We start from the raw sequence: 18258 nt of genomic DNA on the forward strand, positions 1-18258 counted from the left end.
GTTAAGCCTCACCAAGATCTGTCTGATCAACCCCTGGAAAATGCAGATCTGGTATTGTACACTGATGGGTCATGTAAAAAAAAATCCATTTGGTGAACTAGAGACTGGGTATGCAGTGGTTTCAGATAATAATGTTCTAGAAGCATTTTCTCTCCCAGGTATCAGATCAGCTCAAGCAGCTGAACTTATCGCTTTAACCCGTGCATGTCTCCTAGCTTTTGAACAGTCTGCTGCTATTTACACTGACTCAAAATATGCTTTCTCTGTTTGTCATGCTATAGGACAAATTTGGAAACAGCGAGGTTTCCTTACCTCCTCTGGCTCTGCTGTCTCCCATGGTCCCCTTATTTCCCAACTTCTCGATGCCATTCAGCTCCCTATGTCCCTCTCCATTACCCATTGCCCAGCTCACACAGGTGCCACTGATCCTGTTTCTATGGGCAATGCAAGTGCTGATGCTGCGGCCAGACATGCAGCAGCACATGGACCTCTGGCTCCTTTTCAGATTCTGGTCTCTCTTTCTCTCCCTGTTTCTTTGCAGGACCTGATAGAGCTACAGAAGGCTGCTCCACCTGCAGAGAAAAATCTCTTGGAGAAAGCAGGCTGCTCCTTATCCCCAGCAGGGATCATGGTTGCACCTGACGGTCGCCCGGTTGCCCCGAGATCTCTTACACGACAGCTTGCTCAGGTGTCTCACCAGATGACACACATGAGCAAAAGGGGGGTGGCCTCACAGATCCTAAAACAATGGTACGCCCCAGGCGTGCACATAGAAGCTGCAAGGATATCTAATTCATGTATGACTTGTAAGCAGTTTAATGTTGCAGGAGGAGAAACTACAGCTCCAAGCGCCACTCCATGGCCAGAAGGACCATTTCAGTATTTGCAAGTAGACTTTATTGGACTTCCAAAATGTATGATGTATCAGTATTGCCTTGTTATAGTGTGTTTGTTTAGCAGCTGGATTGAGTGTTTCCCTTGCAGAAAAGCAGATGCTGTGACTGTAGCTAAGAAGTTGTTAACTGAGATCATTCCCAGGTTTGGTGTGCCCTTACGAATTGATTCTGACCGAGGGAGCCACTTCACTGCGTCTCTTATGACTGCCATCTGCAAGGCTTTAAATGTCTCTCAGCAGTTCCATACCCCATACCACCCACAGGCCAGCAGCCACACAGAAAGAAGGAACCTTGACATAAATGGCGGTTAGGGAAGATCTGTGCTGACACGGGACTGAAGTGGCCAGAAGCCCTACCCTTAGTGCTAATGCACCTTAGAAATACACCTAATAGAAAACACAACCTCACACCCCATGAAATAGTCTTTGGCCGACCCATGGCAGTGGGACTATCACCCCCTAGAGCTGTAAAAAGTTTAAGTGAGGAGTTTGACTCTTTAACCGAATTTGTTATCCAACTAACTAAGCTTGCTTCCAGCTTACATTTGCAGGTGAAAGAAGCCCTCCCAGTACCTACTGATGTACCGTGCCACAACATCTGACTAACGATGCAGACTGTGTGGTCAGCTCAGAAGTAACCAAAAGGCCTGTAAGGTCACTTAAGGCGTTCCACCAGCGGCCAGACACTGCCCCAGGTTTTACCCCGCAACCTGTGTGTCGATTGTCACGGGACCTGGTCCAGTGGGGTTTTCAGGGTGCGTGACGAGCTGCGCTGTTCCCCAGAAAGGATGACAGACAGAGATCAACTTAACCACACAAGAGATTTTATTTGCCAAGGAAAGAATTGTTTGTTGTATATTATAATGTTTCTTTGTTATTTTTGTATTAAAGTAACTATTTGTATTTGTTTATATTTTTATACTATAAATACAACTATTTATTATCCCCTACTTCACTAAGACTAGCACAGGATTTGATTATTAGCAGACTAATAGCCTTTAATGTATTATGTTATTATAACAATTGACTCTACTCTAAACCTTCCTAACTTACTTGGGTTCCGGAGAGATGCATAAAAAAATACTCTTCGTTGAATGCTGTAAGGAGAGATTAAAACAGAACTGTATATTTGTATCTTTTATGTATATATTATATTGTATTGTATTCTTTGTATTTTATATGTATATATTATATTATATTGTACTTCTTTTTACTTTCTCAGCTCCTACGCTCTTCCTCAGCTCTTTCCGTAGATGGCTGAAGGTTGCTCAACCCCTGGCCCAATTACCTTGGGGAGTGGGTGGTATAGAATTTGCCTATGCTTCACTATAGGACTTAAATATTAAGTGAGATTGCCCTGCTGGCCAGGCAGGGGGCCTCCAAAAATAGCTCGCGGGTTTCCCCTTATAACGGGCTACTACCTTAATAATACTGCCACTTGGAACTGCCTATGTCGACCCCCAGTTACGGGAAGCGCTTTACTGCACTGTCCCAAGCTCAGTCTATTTCAATTGTGGTTTAAAACCAATGATACCCTTTAAGGGTTTAAATATCGAGGTTATCCCTTTACCGGGTTTTCCTCTTAAAAAAGTTTTATATGTTGGGGTTTTTCCTTTGCCGGGTTATCCCCTGTAAAAGTATAGCACCCGGGTTTAAATATTGGGGTTTTCCCTTTACTGGGTTATCCCCTAAATAAAGTTGGGGTTTTCCCTTTACCGGGTTATCCCCTTAGTGCTCTTACCTCTACTCAAGCGAGCTCTACTTAAAGTGAGGGAGCTAACAGTTCTGAATAGATATTAACAATGGCTATATGCTATATTAGTCCTCTCTAGTCTTCTATTTGCATGTAGATATTAAGGCTAGGTCTAGTAAGACCGCCTCCTGTGCTTTACAAATAAGGCTTAGGAAGTGGGGTCACAAAATCTAAGGCGTGCCCTAATTAAACAATGTTAGCATTCCTAAATCTGCTGTGAACATAACAGCAGCAAGGAATAATTGCTAGCAATACTACCAGTAACAATGTAACAGATAACACAAAGAATATTAAACATAAGTCCATAACTAACAATTAACTACTATCCTAAAACCTATGTGTGTGTGTGGAGGCTTGATGTTAAATACCTAGCCCTCCTGCTCTGTCCGTCCGGGCTCCGGGCCCACAGGTCTTTCCTCCAGGTGCTGGGAAGAGAAGCCCTCACGGCGCACTTATACGGCAGCCACGGACAGGCAGACAGAAAAGCAAGGAGAGAAGAGAGGCCAGGGGGAAAAGGCCAACATGGTAAACAAAAACCCCCTGGCAAAGAAAAGCCGCCTGTGGTTCCGCCACCGGCCCGCAGGGGTCGGCGGCTAAAGCAGCGAGGCCGCTTGCGCGGCTCACCAGGCAGGGCACCTGCCGGCGCGGTCTGCCCGGTGAGCCTGCCTCAGGCAAAGTTCTGAGGTCTTTGTTAGTGAGTTCAGTTCAGTCTCTTCAGATCTTCCGGGCTGGAGCTCTTCGAAAAGTCTTCGAAGCCGGAGCTCTTCGCAAAGGCTTCTGCGTCCCGCGACGGCTGGGGAGCGATGATTGACTCACAGGTCCGCTTCAGCTCTCCGCTCCGAGTCTTCGGCCACCAGCAATGTCCAGCTCTGAACGCAGTCCTTTTTGATCTTCCGTCCGCTCCTCTTCTCGTCCTCCGGCGGACTGAGGTGGCCGGGGCTGTGCTCCAGAATTTATGGAGCCAGGGCGGACCTGATTGAACACTCGCAGGTGTCAGGTCCGCACCTGCGTTGCCCCGGCAACCAAGATGCAAGTTCTATATGAATATGTATAAGCATCCTACTCTACCCTATCAGATCCTCGGATTTCAAACCCACACTCATGAATATTCAATAGCTAATGAATATGTATTACCAACTGGCAACCCTAACGGTTGCTCTCTATACCTTATATTGTACCTGTGTTACCTAAGCACTTTTACATTATATTTTAAAATAAACCTTTCTTTATTTCTACTTTATTCTTAAGCAGATTGATAGGGAATACTGTCAAAGAGACTAAAATAAAACTCTTTTAATTTAAAATGCTCAATTTCTCGAGGCAATCCGGAAAGGGTAGTGGAAGGCACACACAAACCACACAGCCCATGGCCAGGGACATGTTCTCTTAGAGAGGAATTTACAACACCGACCAGGTGACTACGTGCTTGTGAAGGAACATCGGAAAAAGAACTGCCTCGCAGCCCGGTGGGAAGAACCGTTCCAAGTGCTGCTTGTCACCCACACAGCAGTGAACGTAAAGGAGCGCCCCTCGTGGATCCACACAAGTCATGTACGCTGAACTGTAGACCCGGCAGAGCTGATTGACCCCGTCACCCAGGACCTCTCCCTGGAGGAATCACCTGAGGACGAGGTTCAGCAGACCGAGGAGGCGGACTCCCAAGCCAGACTGCTACCAGACAGGCCTCCACCGGGAGCTTTAATATATAAACTGAGAAGTAAAACTTTGCCACCAAAGAACTGCAGGTAATCCTAACACCCTGTAACTTTAATAAAAAGGAAACTTCCCGCAGTATTAAGTGAATTAAAAAACTACGAAATCTCGAAGAGTGCCTGCAGAGGCAAGCCAAACAATACTAAATGACTGAGCTTTACTAAGGAGACTGTTGTGCTATTTGCTTACTGATTACTGTGCTATTACTATCCTTTCTATTTTAAAGCTTTAAGATACTATAATAAGATGGGTTAAGTATCTTAGCGGAAGAAGAATACCTAAGATTGTCCAAAATGGAATTAGAGTGATACTCCTGTGGAGTATCAAAGGGGGGATTTGTGGGGGAAAAAGGAAAAAGAAAAACTGCTGTAGGGGTTAAAATTTTTACTTTTCCACAATAACCAGACCCCACTCTGTGAGAGGAAATTAGGGGGTCATCTGCACCTCTTTGAAGTTGTTACCTTGTCACTTAGAGGCAATTTACCCTGAAGACTCCTTTGTTTCTGTCATCATGTACCTTTGCAGGGTAAACTGAAGTCAGCAAAGCTGGTGCTTGCAGACAGACCTCAGGATAACTTGGCTGAGACTTTGGTATGTTAAAGAAGACAATTAATTACCAAACTATCTAAACAAACTGTATAAAAAGGCCTAAAAACTGATTCTCAGGGCTCCCACTTCTCTGGAAGTTGGCAGCCTGCATATATGCAAATAAACTTTCCTTTTAGATCTCACTCTTGCCTCACTGCTTTGACCTCCAGCCTCGGACCTTTGGGGAGTACTGTTACCCAGGGGAAAGTGGCTTCCCCAACACCAGCTTCGTATGTTTTAAAGATTTGTTCTTGTACTATATCATCTTAAAACTGTCTGGCCCATTACTCCAGGATTTGGACTTTATGTACAGGTTGAATCTCTCCAATCCAGCACCCTGGGGACCAGATCAGTGCTGAATGAGAGAATTTGCTGGACCACAGGAGATCATATTGTATAGCAATATTTCCAACACTCCCACTGCTTGTTGGGCTCTTAGAAGACATTTAGGGGTAAATTAGAGCTAAATAACAGCACAGAACACTGAGAACCAGGACTGGTGGCTGTAAAGAAACTTAATGGGTCCATGGGAAGCTTGGCCACATCCATGATAAGTGGTCGTCCAGCTAACTAGTCATGCCAGATTGCGGAGGTTGCCAGATGAGAGAGTTCTGGATTAGAGAGGTTCAACTTGTATATTGAATTGTATTTTTCCTTTGATTTTGCACAGCATTTTGTGCACTACCTGCCTGTGGCAAATGGAAATGGATGAAGCAAAATAGTACAAAAAAAGAGCCATTTTTGCTGTTAAAAAGTCCATCAGAATCAATGGAAAAATCCCCACTGACTGTCTACTGCAGGCTTTGAATCAGCCCTTACAGAAATCAGGAGTACAGGGAATCTCACAAGGTTTGTTCTCATCTCAAGGGACTAAAGACCAAGTCCCTTTCTGGACTACAGAGGTTTAGGTAAGTACACTAATACTTTTAGTGTATGCTTTTTAGATCAAGAGCACCAAACTTCTTGAGATCATTAATTCATATGTATTAAACGCATGGACTTCCCATACCATAATAGTTTAGGTCCAGAGCTACCAAAGTATGGATATTTCCCTATCGTACTTCCTTTTCATAAAGATTTAATGTGGAGGTTGATGTGATAGATTGCTGATGTTATAGTACAGTCAAAGTATGGTTTGTTTATTGTAAGAGCTCTGTGCTGCACTGTGTGAATGCATATTAAGAATAATATATCCTGGTGAGCATACTTCATGGAATGAATCCCTATTGTAGAAGCTATTCAGCACATGCTGTGAATGTGTATTAAGAGTAATACGTGCAATTCTGCTGAGCCTTAATGGTCCACTGACATTATATTGGAACTGATAGGAGTTCTGGAATCCAAAATGTATGATAGCATGTCTGATCATTTTCCCTCTTCTTTTCCATATCACCACTGAAAAGAAACGAATAACATATGAATCTGTTATCTCAGTGTGAGAAGGTGCTTCTGCATCTTCATTATTCAAAGAGTGGGTGTTACAGGGACCAGTCTTGCAAGCTTCACCTTTCAGTGGCCCTTGTGGAAGTCACAGAATTGGGCCTCAAATCAGCAAACCTTTGGCAATTGTTAGTATTCAGAAACAGTCATAATTTAGGGCTGGGGTACGCTTTCCTCCATAGCTTTAACCATTTAAAAATAAAATTAAAATTGAATGTAATCTTTGGGTTTTCTTCAGCTTCTACTGGCAGAAGTCAGCACCTCCAGAGAAAGGCCAACCTCCAAGCTTGAGAAAGCTGAATGTAGTGGAGCATGTTCAGAATACAAATTAAAAGTAACTCCTTTCAATCTTTTTGCATTCCATACTGTTTAGACGTAGCCTGTGTTTTTCATTTACTGCTCTAAATATGGACACAAAGCTGAAGACTCTAACTACCAGGCCTGGAAATTGATGTAGAATTTAGCTTTCACTGGAAATGATGCTAACAGCTATAGAAAGCTTCCATTCAATCCAACCACTTCTTGAAACAAAAGTATCTTTAGGCAGTGCGTAAGGTGTGGGTGGGTGAGAGGCAAGAGGGAGAAGGGAAGGATTGCAGTGAGTCACTGAGCCAGCCAAAATTGAGAAAAAAATCAAGTGGTGTGGCAGAGATTATGTTGTGGTAAATGTGTCTACAGATTTACACTAACTGTCATCTTAAATGTAGAAAGCATGTGAAAGTTCCTAAGACATCACATTAACACATAATAGCAAATGTTGATGGGAAGAGTTATGAAACTGAGACAGATTAAGTTCTGCTGATACACCTAAGGACTGTGTTAAGATCATGTACTGTAAAGAAGACAAGCGTGGAACCAAAATCAGTGGACCAAAACTGATGTGTTCGAAACTAGCCCTACCTGATGGAAAAAGTAATGGGAGGACAAATTATTTTGCCCACCATTACCTTTGCGGGGTAGGGGGGTGGTCAGTTTCTTTTAAAAAGAGAGACAACATGGAGGAAACTTGGCCCCATGGACCAAACTTCTCTGTGACCTCAATTGTCTCCAGGGGTCCCAGACTTTTGACCTAATCGAGAGAGATGTCCTGGCCAGAGCATGCAGGAGAGAGGGACCCAGGTAATATCACCACCACTACTGGCTCCAGCTGAATTCCAAACACCAGAGTTTTAATCACAAGAGCTCCAGCCCATAGTAGCCAACTTGTTGTCCTTCCACCTGCCCTGCCAACCCCTCTGGATAGTTATTGTCATGTTTGTACCACATAAGGTAGTGGCACTCAAAGTTTCCAGATTACTCTGTCCCAAGCATGTCAAACATGTAGTGCAGGGGACACGTGGTCTGATCAGTTTTTTTGCTGCCCACACTACATGTTTATAAAGTGTCTAAGTGTGGCCCTCCAGGTTACATTGCTTAACCTAGGCAACGAATGTGCCTGGGAAAGAACCAGAGGTTGTGGCTGTGAGGACTGGGTGCTGCTGCTGAGCGTGCTGGGCAGCCCCTCCCCTGCTCCTGGCTCCAGGGCATTTACCAGGCCGGCAGGGCTAGGTGATGCAGGACCCAGTAAGGTTGGGGCCTAGCACAGTACCAGCACCACTGCCATGGTCATGAGAAGAGTGAGGCCACTTCTCATGGGCGCCACAGAGAAAGGCTGCTCTGAGGGTGAGCTCCTGGGAAGCCCCCCAACCCTCCTAAGGAGGAGCCTCCCCCCATGTCCTCTGCCTCAGTCCAGCTGCTGTCTGAGGTGAAACCTTTCCCACCTCCTCTAGAACTGCCTGAGCTGAGGCCCACACACGCCCAAAGTGAGCCTGGACCAGCCACTGGCTCGCAGACCACCTCAGAGAGCTGCTGTGAGTCCCTCCGGGTCAGGTGCCTTCCTGATTCTGCAGGCAGCCTCCAGCAGCACTAAGTCTGTGGTGGGGGTGGCTCACTGGAAACCACCACATTCCCTGAGCAGCGCGAACCTGGGGTTACACCCACCCACTCTACCCTTCCCTGCCCCGGCTAGCAAGGGGTCAGGGCCCAGCTGCGTCTTGGCCTGGGCACACACACTCCACCCCTGTCATAGCTCCCTGTGGATTTCAAAGCAATCTTCTGCCCCTCTGGCAAACGCCAGCTCTGGCCATCCTGGGGGTTTCACAGGTGCCAGCCTTAGCAGCAAGGAGATTTTTGTGAAATTCCCTAGGGGAGCCCGGACAACCCAAGGAAGGGCAAGTGATAGGAGACTCAGAGATTAACACTTCCTCTGCCTTCACTCAGCTGTCTCACAGAGTACCTAGGAGCCCAAACCTAGACCAAGTTCCCCTTGGGCTAGGTACTGCACAAAACACAATAAAAAAGGCAATCTCTGCACCTGACAATCTGTCCCCCTAGGCAGCTTTCCTTAACATAAGTGAGAACAGGAGGCATATCCTGGGTTAATAGAGAGTTACAACCTTCCCATACTTGCTCAGATGCATTTGCATATATCATCCATTATTTTTTTAAAATCTGTTCCTAAAGATAGGTTCATAAATCCATATTCAGTAATTCGCTGAGGTAAAAAAAAATTCATTAATGCAGATGTAAGGTGGTATCCTGTGCCTTCAACAACCTCAAGTTCAGCAAAATTCAAACTTTTGACAAGAAAATTCAATAAATCCTCCAGAAGCATGATTTCGATTTGCGCTTAACTCACATTGGCCGTGTCTACACTAGCTCAAAACTTTGAAATGGCCATTTGCATGGCCATTTTGAAGTTTACTAATGAAGTGGTGAAATACATATTCAGCGCCCCATTAGAATGCCGGCAGCCGTGGCACTTCAAAATTGACACTGCTTGCCGCTGAGTGGCTCGTCCAGATGGGGCTCCATTTCGAAAGGACCCCGGCAACTTTGAAATCCCCTTATTCCTAACAGCAGATTGGAATAAGGGGATTTCGAAGTTGCTGGGGTCCTTTAGAAAAGGAGCCCCGTCTGAACAAGCTGTGTGGCAGTGAAAAGCAGCAATTTCGAAGATTTGGGCTAGACATGGCCAATGTGGCCCTCATTACCAAATGAGATTCAAGGACCCGAATGTGACAAGTGCTGCAGCTGCCGGCATTCTAATGAGGCGCTGAATACGTATTTCCGCGCTTCACTAGTAAACTTCGAAATGGTCATTTGCATGGCCATTTCAAGGTTTTGGGCTGGTGTAGACATAGCCATTAACATGAGTTAAGTGCAAATTGAACCCCATCCCCTCCAGCCCCTGGCTCCCCCTAGCTGGGAAAACCTCAACAGGCATACAGCTGCCTGTGATGCCAGTTCTCCCAGATGGGAGAAACCACGGTGCAAGCAGGTGTGTGCCCCCCAGCTGGGAGAAGGTGGGGTCTGCATGGCTGCCCCTCACTTCCCCCAGATGTCCGCCTCCCCACAATTTACGCGAAATTTGATTTACACGTAGGTTGCCCAATATACAACCTCCGTGTATATTGAGGGATTACTGTACAGAGTTAACATATATGCTTACTGATCACCAAACCTGCTGATGTGGCACAAATATGACCACTGAAATTAACTGTTGATAAAACACAAGTAGTGCACACTGGATAATGTAATCCCAACTATACGTACAGAATGGTGGGGTCTAAAGTACCCACTTCAATAAAGAGCTCTTGGAGTTACGCAAGCATGTCAAACATGAGGGCCATGGGCTGTATGTGGCCTGATCAAATTTTTAAACAATAAAACAATAAAATTCATAGTAAGTTTGCATTCTTAATTAAAATTATTTTATTACATTCAAACAAGAACTGAAAAATATTATAAATATAACAAAACATAATCTATAATAATACATATTTATGACTTTCTGATAGAAGTATGTTTTCTTCGGTGTCACTCAAAACTATCAGTTTTCATTTGTGTGACCCTCAGTAGGCTTTGAGTTTAACATTCCTATTCTGTCCATTTCAGGAGTCTGATTTGTCCCATGTTTCCCCAAGTTTCACCTCACGTGAACCTCTTACTTACAAAATCGGACATAAACATACAATAGTGTCAGCACACTCTCACTAAAAAAATGCTTACTTTCTTGTTTTTACTGTATAATTAGCAAATCAATTGGAATATGAATCTTTTATTTACACTTCAGCTTACAGTACCTAAAGCAACATAAAGAAGTCATTGTCTATCTGAGATTTCAGATTGTACTAATTTTGCTAGTGCTTTTAATGAAGCCTGTTGTAAAACTACGCAAATATCTAGAAGAGTTGATGTACTTTCTAGAAAACCACTGCATACCCCGCAGGGGTATGTATACCCCGGCTTGAGAACCATTCAACTAAGAGACAAGAGGACTTTTTCTATAGCTCATTTCAGTGAAAGGAAAGAAGGGATGTTATGAAAATGAAAATGAAAGCCTTACTTACACTGGCTGCATCTACGCTACATACAATTCGAAGTTAACTTCAAAGTGAGCAACTACTTCGAAGTAGCACGCAGAGTGTCCACATACACTTTCCTTTACTTTGAAGTAAGGGAAGCTAACTTTGAAGTCACTACTCCATTCCCAGGAATGGAGTAGTGGCTGAATTTGAAGTTTAACTTAGAAGTTAAGTGTGTGTAGCTGCTCTGCATCCTTACTTTGAAGTAGGGAATCTGCCAAGGAGGGTGCCCCCTGGAGGATGGAGACACTCTGACCAGCCAGCCTGGGTGGATCTATGGTCTCTACCAGCCAGCTTAAAGGAAATAGCTCACTGGCTACCCCAGTACACATTGAGGATGAGGTGGGCCCCTCCAACAGCACGAGCCCCCAGCACGGAAGCGGTTGACCAAGACTGAGGCCACCAGTGATGGGACTCCCATCATCGCACACCCCTCTGGGACACCCAGCCAAGCCTCCTCCAGCCGAGCTCTGCCCGAGCCCCAGGACATCACAGCCGGTACATACGGAATGAGTGGGATGTCTCCAGGGATGGGGACAGGGCCCACTCAGAATAGCCCCGAACCTCGCCTGGGGACAGGGGAGCAGGCCGACCCTCACCAGGCAGGAACCTCTGGGCAACCGGGATTTCATGGGGCTCATGGGCCATCGGGCAGCAGGGAAGAAGGGTGAGGGCCAGCAGAGTGGCCACCAGAACAGTCCACAGCCACAGGGGGCTGGGTGGCTGCCCCATCACCCCAGCCTGCATCAGCCTGTGGCCATAGCAGGGCCCTCCACAGATGGTGTTGGAGGGAGAAGAAGGTGGCCGCCAACTAGGCAGTCATGCAGGACATGACCAGGGTGCTCTGGGACTGTCTGGCAATGGAGTGGGATGTGTGGGTGCATCTGGCCAGCAGGTGGCCCATGCTTTGCCCACCTGCCTAACCCAACTGCCTGCCCCCTCACCAGCCTCACCTGCAGCCACCCCTCCAACCAGCCCCGCCCCCCCACAACCACTCCTCTGGCAGCCACCCCTCCTGCAGCTGCCCACCTCCCAATGTACCTGTCACCATCTGCCCCCCCTCCTGAAACTGGCTCGGCAGCTGCTGGCCAAAGTGGGCACCCGAGCCCAGCCCCAGTGCCCCCACCCCCACACCCTGAGGAGGCTGAGCCCATGGCACCCCCATCCCAGCCCTACCTTCCTTTGGTCCTGGCCCCTTTGCAGACCTGCAGGGGGTCCTGGACCCGGGGCCATAGGGGCAGCCGTGGCTGACCTGGTTCCCAACCCCCCACACCCTGGGCGACTGAGTCTTCCTCCACCTAGCCCTGATCCCAGTTCAGTCACCTCACCTAGCCCCCCACCTCCCTCGTGTGGAGCATTCTCCTCATGCACAATAAATGGTTTCACACATTATTCTGTTTAGTTTTACAAAAGAACTTTATTCCCCCAGTACTAAAGTTGAATGTTCCCACTGTAACCCTGTGTCCCTGGTGCTTTGTGGGAGAGTAGCGGGGGGACTATGAGAGATGGAGGAGTCGGGGAGACAGTGGTGCCGAGTGTGGCTGGGAGGGTGAGAACAAGCCCCATGTGAAGGCCTGGCACAAGTCCTCCTGGACCTTGACCCCATCCCTCTGTGCCTCACAGCACAGGGCAGCGGGCGGCTGCTCCTACTCGGCCCTCAGGTCCATGACCCAGCCCTGGATGAAGGGCTCCCTCCAGCCCTCCACAAGGTTGTGGAGGGCACAGAAGGTGGTGATGACTGAGGAGGCATTTGCGAGGCTGACATCCAGCCTGGTGAGGAGGCTGCGAAACCTCCCCTTCAGCCTCCCAAATGCCCACTTGACTGTGCCCCTGGCATGGTTGAGGCAACTATTAAAGACATCTTGGGCCAGTGTGGTGCATCCAGTGTATAGTGCAGCATGAGCCACAGGTGCAGTGGGTATGCCGCATTGGCCACTGTGCAGGGGGGCATCATGATGTCCCCAGGCTGGAGCTCCCATCGGGGGACCTATGTGCCATCCTGCGTCCAGCATCCCTGCCACAAATTCTGGAACACCTGCGCATCATGGGCCTTTCCTGGCCACCCCATGCACACATCCAGGAAATGGTCCCTCACGCCCACCAGGTGGTACTGAGTGGTACCCCTTCCTGTTAATGTAGGTGCCCCCACTGTGGTCTGGAGCTGGATTGCCATGTGTCCTGTCCAGAGCTCCAAAACAAATGGGGAAGTTCAGGTCTGTGAACCTGGTGAGGGCGGCATCCAGGTCCCCCAGGGTCTCACCTCATGGCAAGATCACCCTGTTGATGGCTCAGACAAGCTGCGGGGGGCGGGGAGGGAAGGAAGACACATCCATGAATGCCAAACCAGGAGGCCCCCCTGCCCCCTTCCCACCAGGGGCCCTCTGCTCCCTGCCTAGTAGCCCTCTCTCCAGGGTGGGTCCATGATGGTGGCCAGACTTACCTCAATCATCACCACTCTGATAGTGGCCTTGCTGACACCTAACTGGTGGCCAATGGACCAGAGTCTGTCAGGGGTCGCCAGCCTCCACAGGGCGATGGCCATGCCCATCTGCAGCAGGAGTGCTGTCCGCATCTGGGTGCCCCGGTTCTGGAGGACTGGGGCGAGCCAGTGGCAGAAGTCTTTGAATGTCTGGCGGGTCATTCTGAAGTTCCTCAGCCACTGCTCATTGTCCCAGTCCTCCAGCACCAGCTGGTCCTACCACTCGGTGCTGGTGGCAAAGGCCCCCTGGTGCCAGATGGGGGGGTGGGGGGGCTGGAGAGGGGCAGCAGTGCCATGGCTAGGGCCTGTGGGTGACCCAGCTGCAGTACTGGAAGAAGAGGGTGACCAGCATGGCCGACAGGGTGGACAGGACCTCATCCTCGGGGAGGGTGGGAACGCGCATGTTGCTCAGGTGTTCTCCCCAGCATGTGCTCTGTTGCTGTCCATAGCCTGGCAGACTTGACCACATGCAGGGTGGGAGTGTTGGGAGGGGCCCTTTAAGGGGTTGGCTGGCCGTGAGCCCAGAAGGGTTTGTTGGCCATGCAACCCCATGCCTGTATCATCTCCTGGCCCCTTACTTCAAAGCAGGGGCTACTTGTGTGTAGATGCTTAACTTGGAAGTAGGGGGAAGACAACTTGGAAGTAAGGGAGGGTGCATTTTGTGTGTAGACACTCTACTTTGAAGTTATTTTGTAGTGTAGACATGGCCAACTTTGTTACAAATGCTTACTTTTTCCTTTTTTTTCCCCTGAAGTGTTTATAAAATGTTAAAAGTCTGTTCAACATTGTATATGTCATGGCACTAAGCAGACTGAGGTCTCTCTGTACCAAACCCCAAGTGTTCTTTAACACTCTTTAGTACTGACCAGTGGCTGGCTTTTGCTAACACCGTTGGCTCATATAGTCCATCTTAATACAACAGGGTCCACTTTAAGCTCTCTTTTGCCACAGATGCTACTCTCAGATTATAGTAGCTCCCTTCTTATTGCAGAGTGCATGAAGTAATCCTGTAAGGGGTGTTGCCCATATACTTATATCCCTTATAGCAGTGGTATCCAATAGGAGGTGAAGAATCTGTATGATTGTTGTTGTCATCCTTCTATATTCACCACAACCTCCTCCCACTCCTGCTCAACAATGTCCTCCCCTGCCCACAGAGACAGGCACCTCCTCCACCCGCTCTAAATAAATGCCTTCCTCCAGAGCCAGGCACCCCCAGCCCTCCCAACAATGCTCTCCCTGTCCCCAAAGAGCCAGGCACTCACAATGGCTCCTGCAGCAACTCACCAGAACCACCTCACCAGCTGCTGCAGGAGCTGTGCCCGTGCAAGCCATGTCTGCAGGAGCTGTGCCAAGCCTGAGCCATGGCAGGAGCTATGCCGGGGCTTGAGCCACAGTTGTGCCAGCAGGAGCTGGACTGAGGCCTGAGCTGCCACCACTGCCACCACGCGCTTGTCCCTCCAAGCGCTGGGGCATGTGCACGGAGCAGGCAGATGGCACCCACATGTGCGGCTTTGAGGAGTTGAATGTAAAGGCTCCAAGAGCCACATGCAGCTCCAGAGCCAGTTCGCCACATGTGGGGAGCAGGGAACATATTGGACACAGCAGCCATATAGATCGTGGGCTGGTCATCAAGAGATGGTAGTATTTCTGTTACTATGTGGATGATTAGCTCTTCTATAAATAACAAACTGGTTGACCAACCTACCTGGTGGTGGTCTATTTCCTGAATATTTTATATAACAATATGACACTGAAATCACGGACTGAGGATGCAATTGTTTTGCACTGTCACCCCATCCCATCTCCTGCTGAAGTAATCACACAGAAACATCTGTGATTCATAGGAGATACCCAGGGCTGATAAGAGACTTCACTGAGCCCCAGGGGAAGCCAGCTCCAGGCCCCTGAGAAGGAGTGTGGCTGTGGGCAGAAGGCAGAAGGCCTCCCCTACCCAGCCTTTCAGAAGGGCTCCTGTTGCCAGGGGCTCAGAAGCAATTTAAAGGCCCTAGGGCTCTGGCCATTGCTTCTGATGAGGTAGTGGTAGCAGTGGCCTACAGCACTGGACCTGTTCCAAATTGCCAGGCCCAGGGACAGTTGACCCATTTGTCCCCCTCCGTGGCTCTGGACATACCTCAATGTGTCACAGTGATTCAGAATCTGCACTGATGCAAAGAAATAAAAGGTTGTAAGGAGTCCACTGCCTTTGCATCACTATAGCTACGTCTACACGTGAATGCTACATCGAAATAGCTTATTTCAATGTAGCGACATCAAAATAAGCTATTTCGATGAATAACGTCTACACGTCCTCCAGGGCTGGTGCCGTTGACGTTCAACGTTGACGTTGGGCAGCACTACATTGAAGTAGGCGCTGCAGGGAAGCGTCTACACACCAAAGTGTCCCACAATGAAATAAGGGTGCCAGGAACAGCTGCAGACAGGGTCACAGGGCGGACTCAACAGCAAGCCGCTCCCTTAAAGGGCCCCTCCCAGACACACTTGCACTAAACAGCACAAAATCCACAAAGCCGACAACTGGTTGCAGACCCTGTGCACGCAGCATGGATCCCCAGCTGCAACAGCAGCAGCCAGAAGCCCTGGGCTAAGGGCTGCTGCACACGGTGACCATAGAGCCCTGCAGGGGCTGGAGAGAGCGTCTCTCAACCCCTCAGCTGATGGCCGCCATGGCGGACCCCGCTATTTCGATGTTGCGGGACGTGGATCAGCTACATGTGCCCTACTTCGACGTTCAGTTTCGAAGTAGGGCGCTATCCCCATCTCCTCATGAGGATAGCGACTTCGACATCTCGCTGCCTTATGTCGATTTCAACTTCGAAATAGCGCTTGCCACGTTTAGACATGGCAGGCGCTATTTTGAAGTTGGTGCGGCTACTTCAAAGTAGGCGGCACGTGTAGACACGGCTTATGTGGGCTATCCAGACCTTACAATGGGACAGGAATCTGAAGTGGGTGGGAAAAGCCAAAATGTTGGCTTCGCTCTCTGGCCAGAATAATTGGGCCAGTGTAGCAGGAGGCAGAAGTAGTGCATAAGCAGCACATAATGGAGGCTGGTGGTGGCTAAATCTTACCATGGGGTGGGCGGGGCAGTGCTGCATTACCAAGCCCAGGACCATGGTCAATCTGGAGGCAGCCTCAAAAAAATCTCTCCCACCAAGGCACAAGTGCCACAGCAGGGCAGAGTTTTTCCAGTTCCCAGACCCCTTCTGTGGCCACAACCAAGCTCTCAATCTGCCTCCCCACTTCAGCCAGGGACCATGAGGGGGAGGGGCAGAGCTCACAGCCCACCCACCCTTTCCTGTACTGCTGCTGCAGGGGCAGGGTGTTTGCATCCCTGCAGTGAAGCTTCACCCACTGACCATGAAGTTGTAGTTATTGCTGGTATAGCCCAGTAGCACGTTCCAATTCTCCACAAAAAAGGAGAAAATGGGGAAGGAATTGTGACTAGGACTGGTTGGAATTTGTTTCAATATGATCAGTTAACTAAAGTACAACTTGCACCAGCTCAATGTTTATTTAATAACTGAAGTTCCAAACCGAAAGGCAGATTCATTAACTTTCTACTCACTTGGCCGTTTGGCTGAAGGGAATTCTTTTCTGACACTGCACATTTTTCTTCGTAGTATTTTGTACATTAGTATACTTGGCTCATCAGATCATGCACAGTAGATTGTGCTACACTATTTATTTATCTTATTCTGAAGGACAGAATCGGTCTGACCCTTGAAAATATTTCTTTAGTGTTATATAGCAGTTAATGCACTGTACTTTAAAAAATCTCTTCCAGTCATGTAACACAAATTATTCAGACATTCAATAATCTATTCCTCTAGCAAAGTCCTTTTCTATTACTTTTCTTATATGTGAGCTTGATCTAATACCCACAAAAGAATTATTATCCCTGGCCTGCAGAGTATTTGCAGATAAGGAACACATGGCTTTTGCTTCTGCTGTTTAATCTTCTCCTTCTTCCTTTCTTTTCTCTTAAGAACACATTGTGCAAAAGCAAATGTCCCCAGTTGTGTACTTTACCATGCAGAATCTGAATGCCAGACTCAAGCTTCTTGAATATTTTCCACATTTGGACTCCAAAATGTGAATATTTAGTCTCAGAATCAGCCCGACTATTAGTATAATATCTCATGCCTTGAAAATTTTTTGGCATGTGTTTTCTAACATGCCACTAGAAAGTTAGGCCGCATGCTCCACTTCATGTCCACATCCATGCTCTCCATTCCCTTCAGTCATCCCCTCAGCCTCTTTGAGGGCATTACAGTGATGTGTGTTCCAAGGAGTTGGAGAGGCTAATGAAAAGGCAGGTCAAAGGAGCTGGCTGGGCTACTTCGGCATTTTTTTTCCTCTTTAAAGTCCACAGAGGGAAGTAGCCTAAGATTCTAAGCCTGATGCTTTCTCGTCCATGCTTTTATAATCCACCAGACATTTGCTGTAGTTTCAGATGTAGGAAGGAACGGTGGCTCTGATCCTCTTTCCAGCAAAATCAATGGGCATTCTAGTATTGATTTCTACAGAATAGTTTCACACATTGACCTCAGTCATGCACATCTTGCTCATTCTGCATTCCCACAGAAATCAGTGCACTTGAAATGTTGAAGAAAAGTGAGACCAGGATAATTATTTAGTGAATAAAATTCTGATGTAATTCAGAGATCGTGCTTGGTTTTTAGAAATTGATATAGTCCACATATAGTTTGAAAAGCTAAGCAGGACCAGAGTTATTTTGCAATATGAAGAGTCCAATAATAAAACCATCGGTTTTCTGTGCCTCTTGGGACCCATCCTGATCCATTTTGCACAAGTGGAACTTCAGTTTCTTTACAACTACACTTGATTTACACCAGTGTAAGTAAGTTCAAAATTGGGCCTTTGGTCATATTAAAGGAAACTTATTTATATAAATACAGACACATTTCTTTATACTTTCAACCTATTTCTTAGTTATTGA

This window comes from Carettochelys insculpta, chromosome 3 (assembly GCF_033958435.1).
Source record: "Carettochelys insculpta isolate YL-2023 chromosome 3, ASM3395843v1, whole genome shotgun sequence".
Classification (NCBI taxonomy): Eukaryota; Metazoa; Chordata; order Testudines; family Carettochelyidae; genus Carettochelys; species Carettochelys insculpta.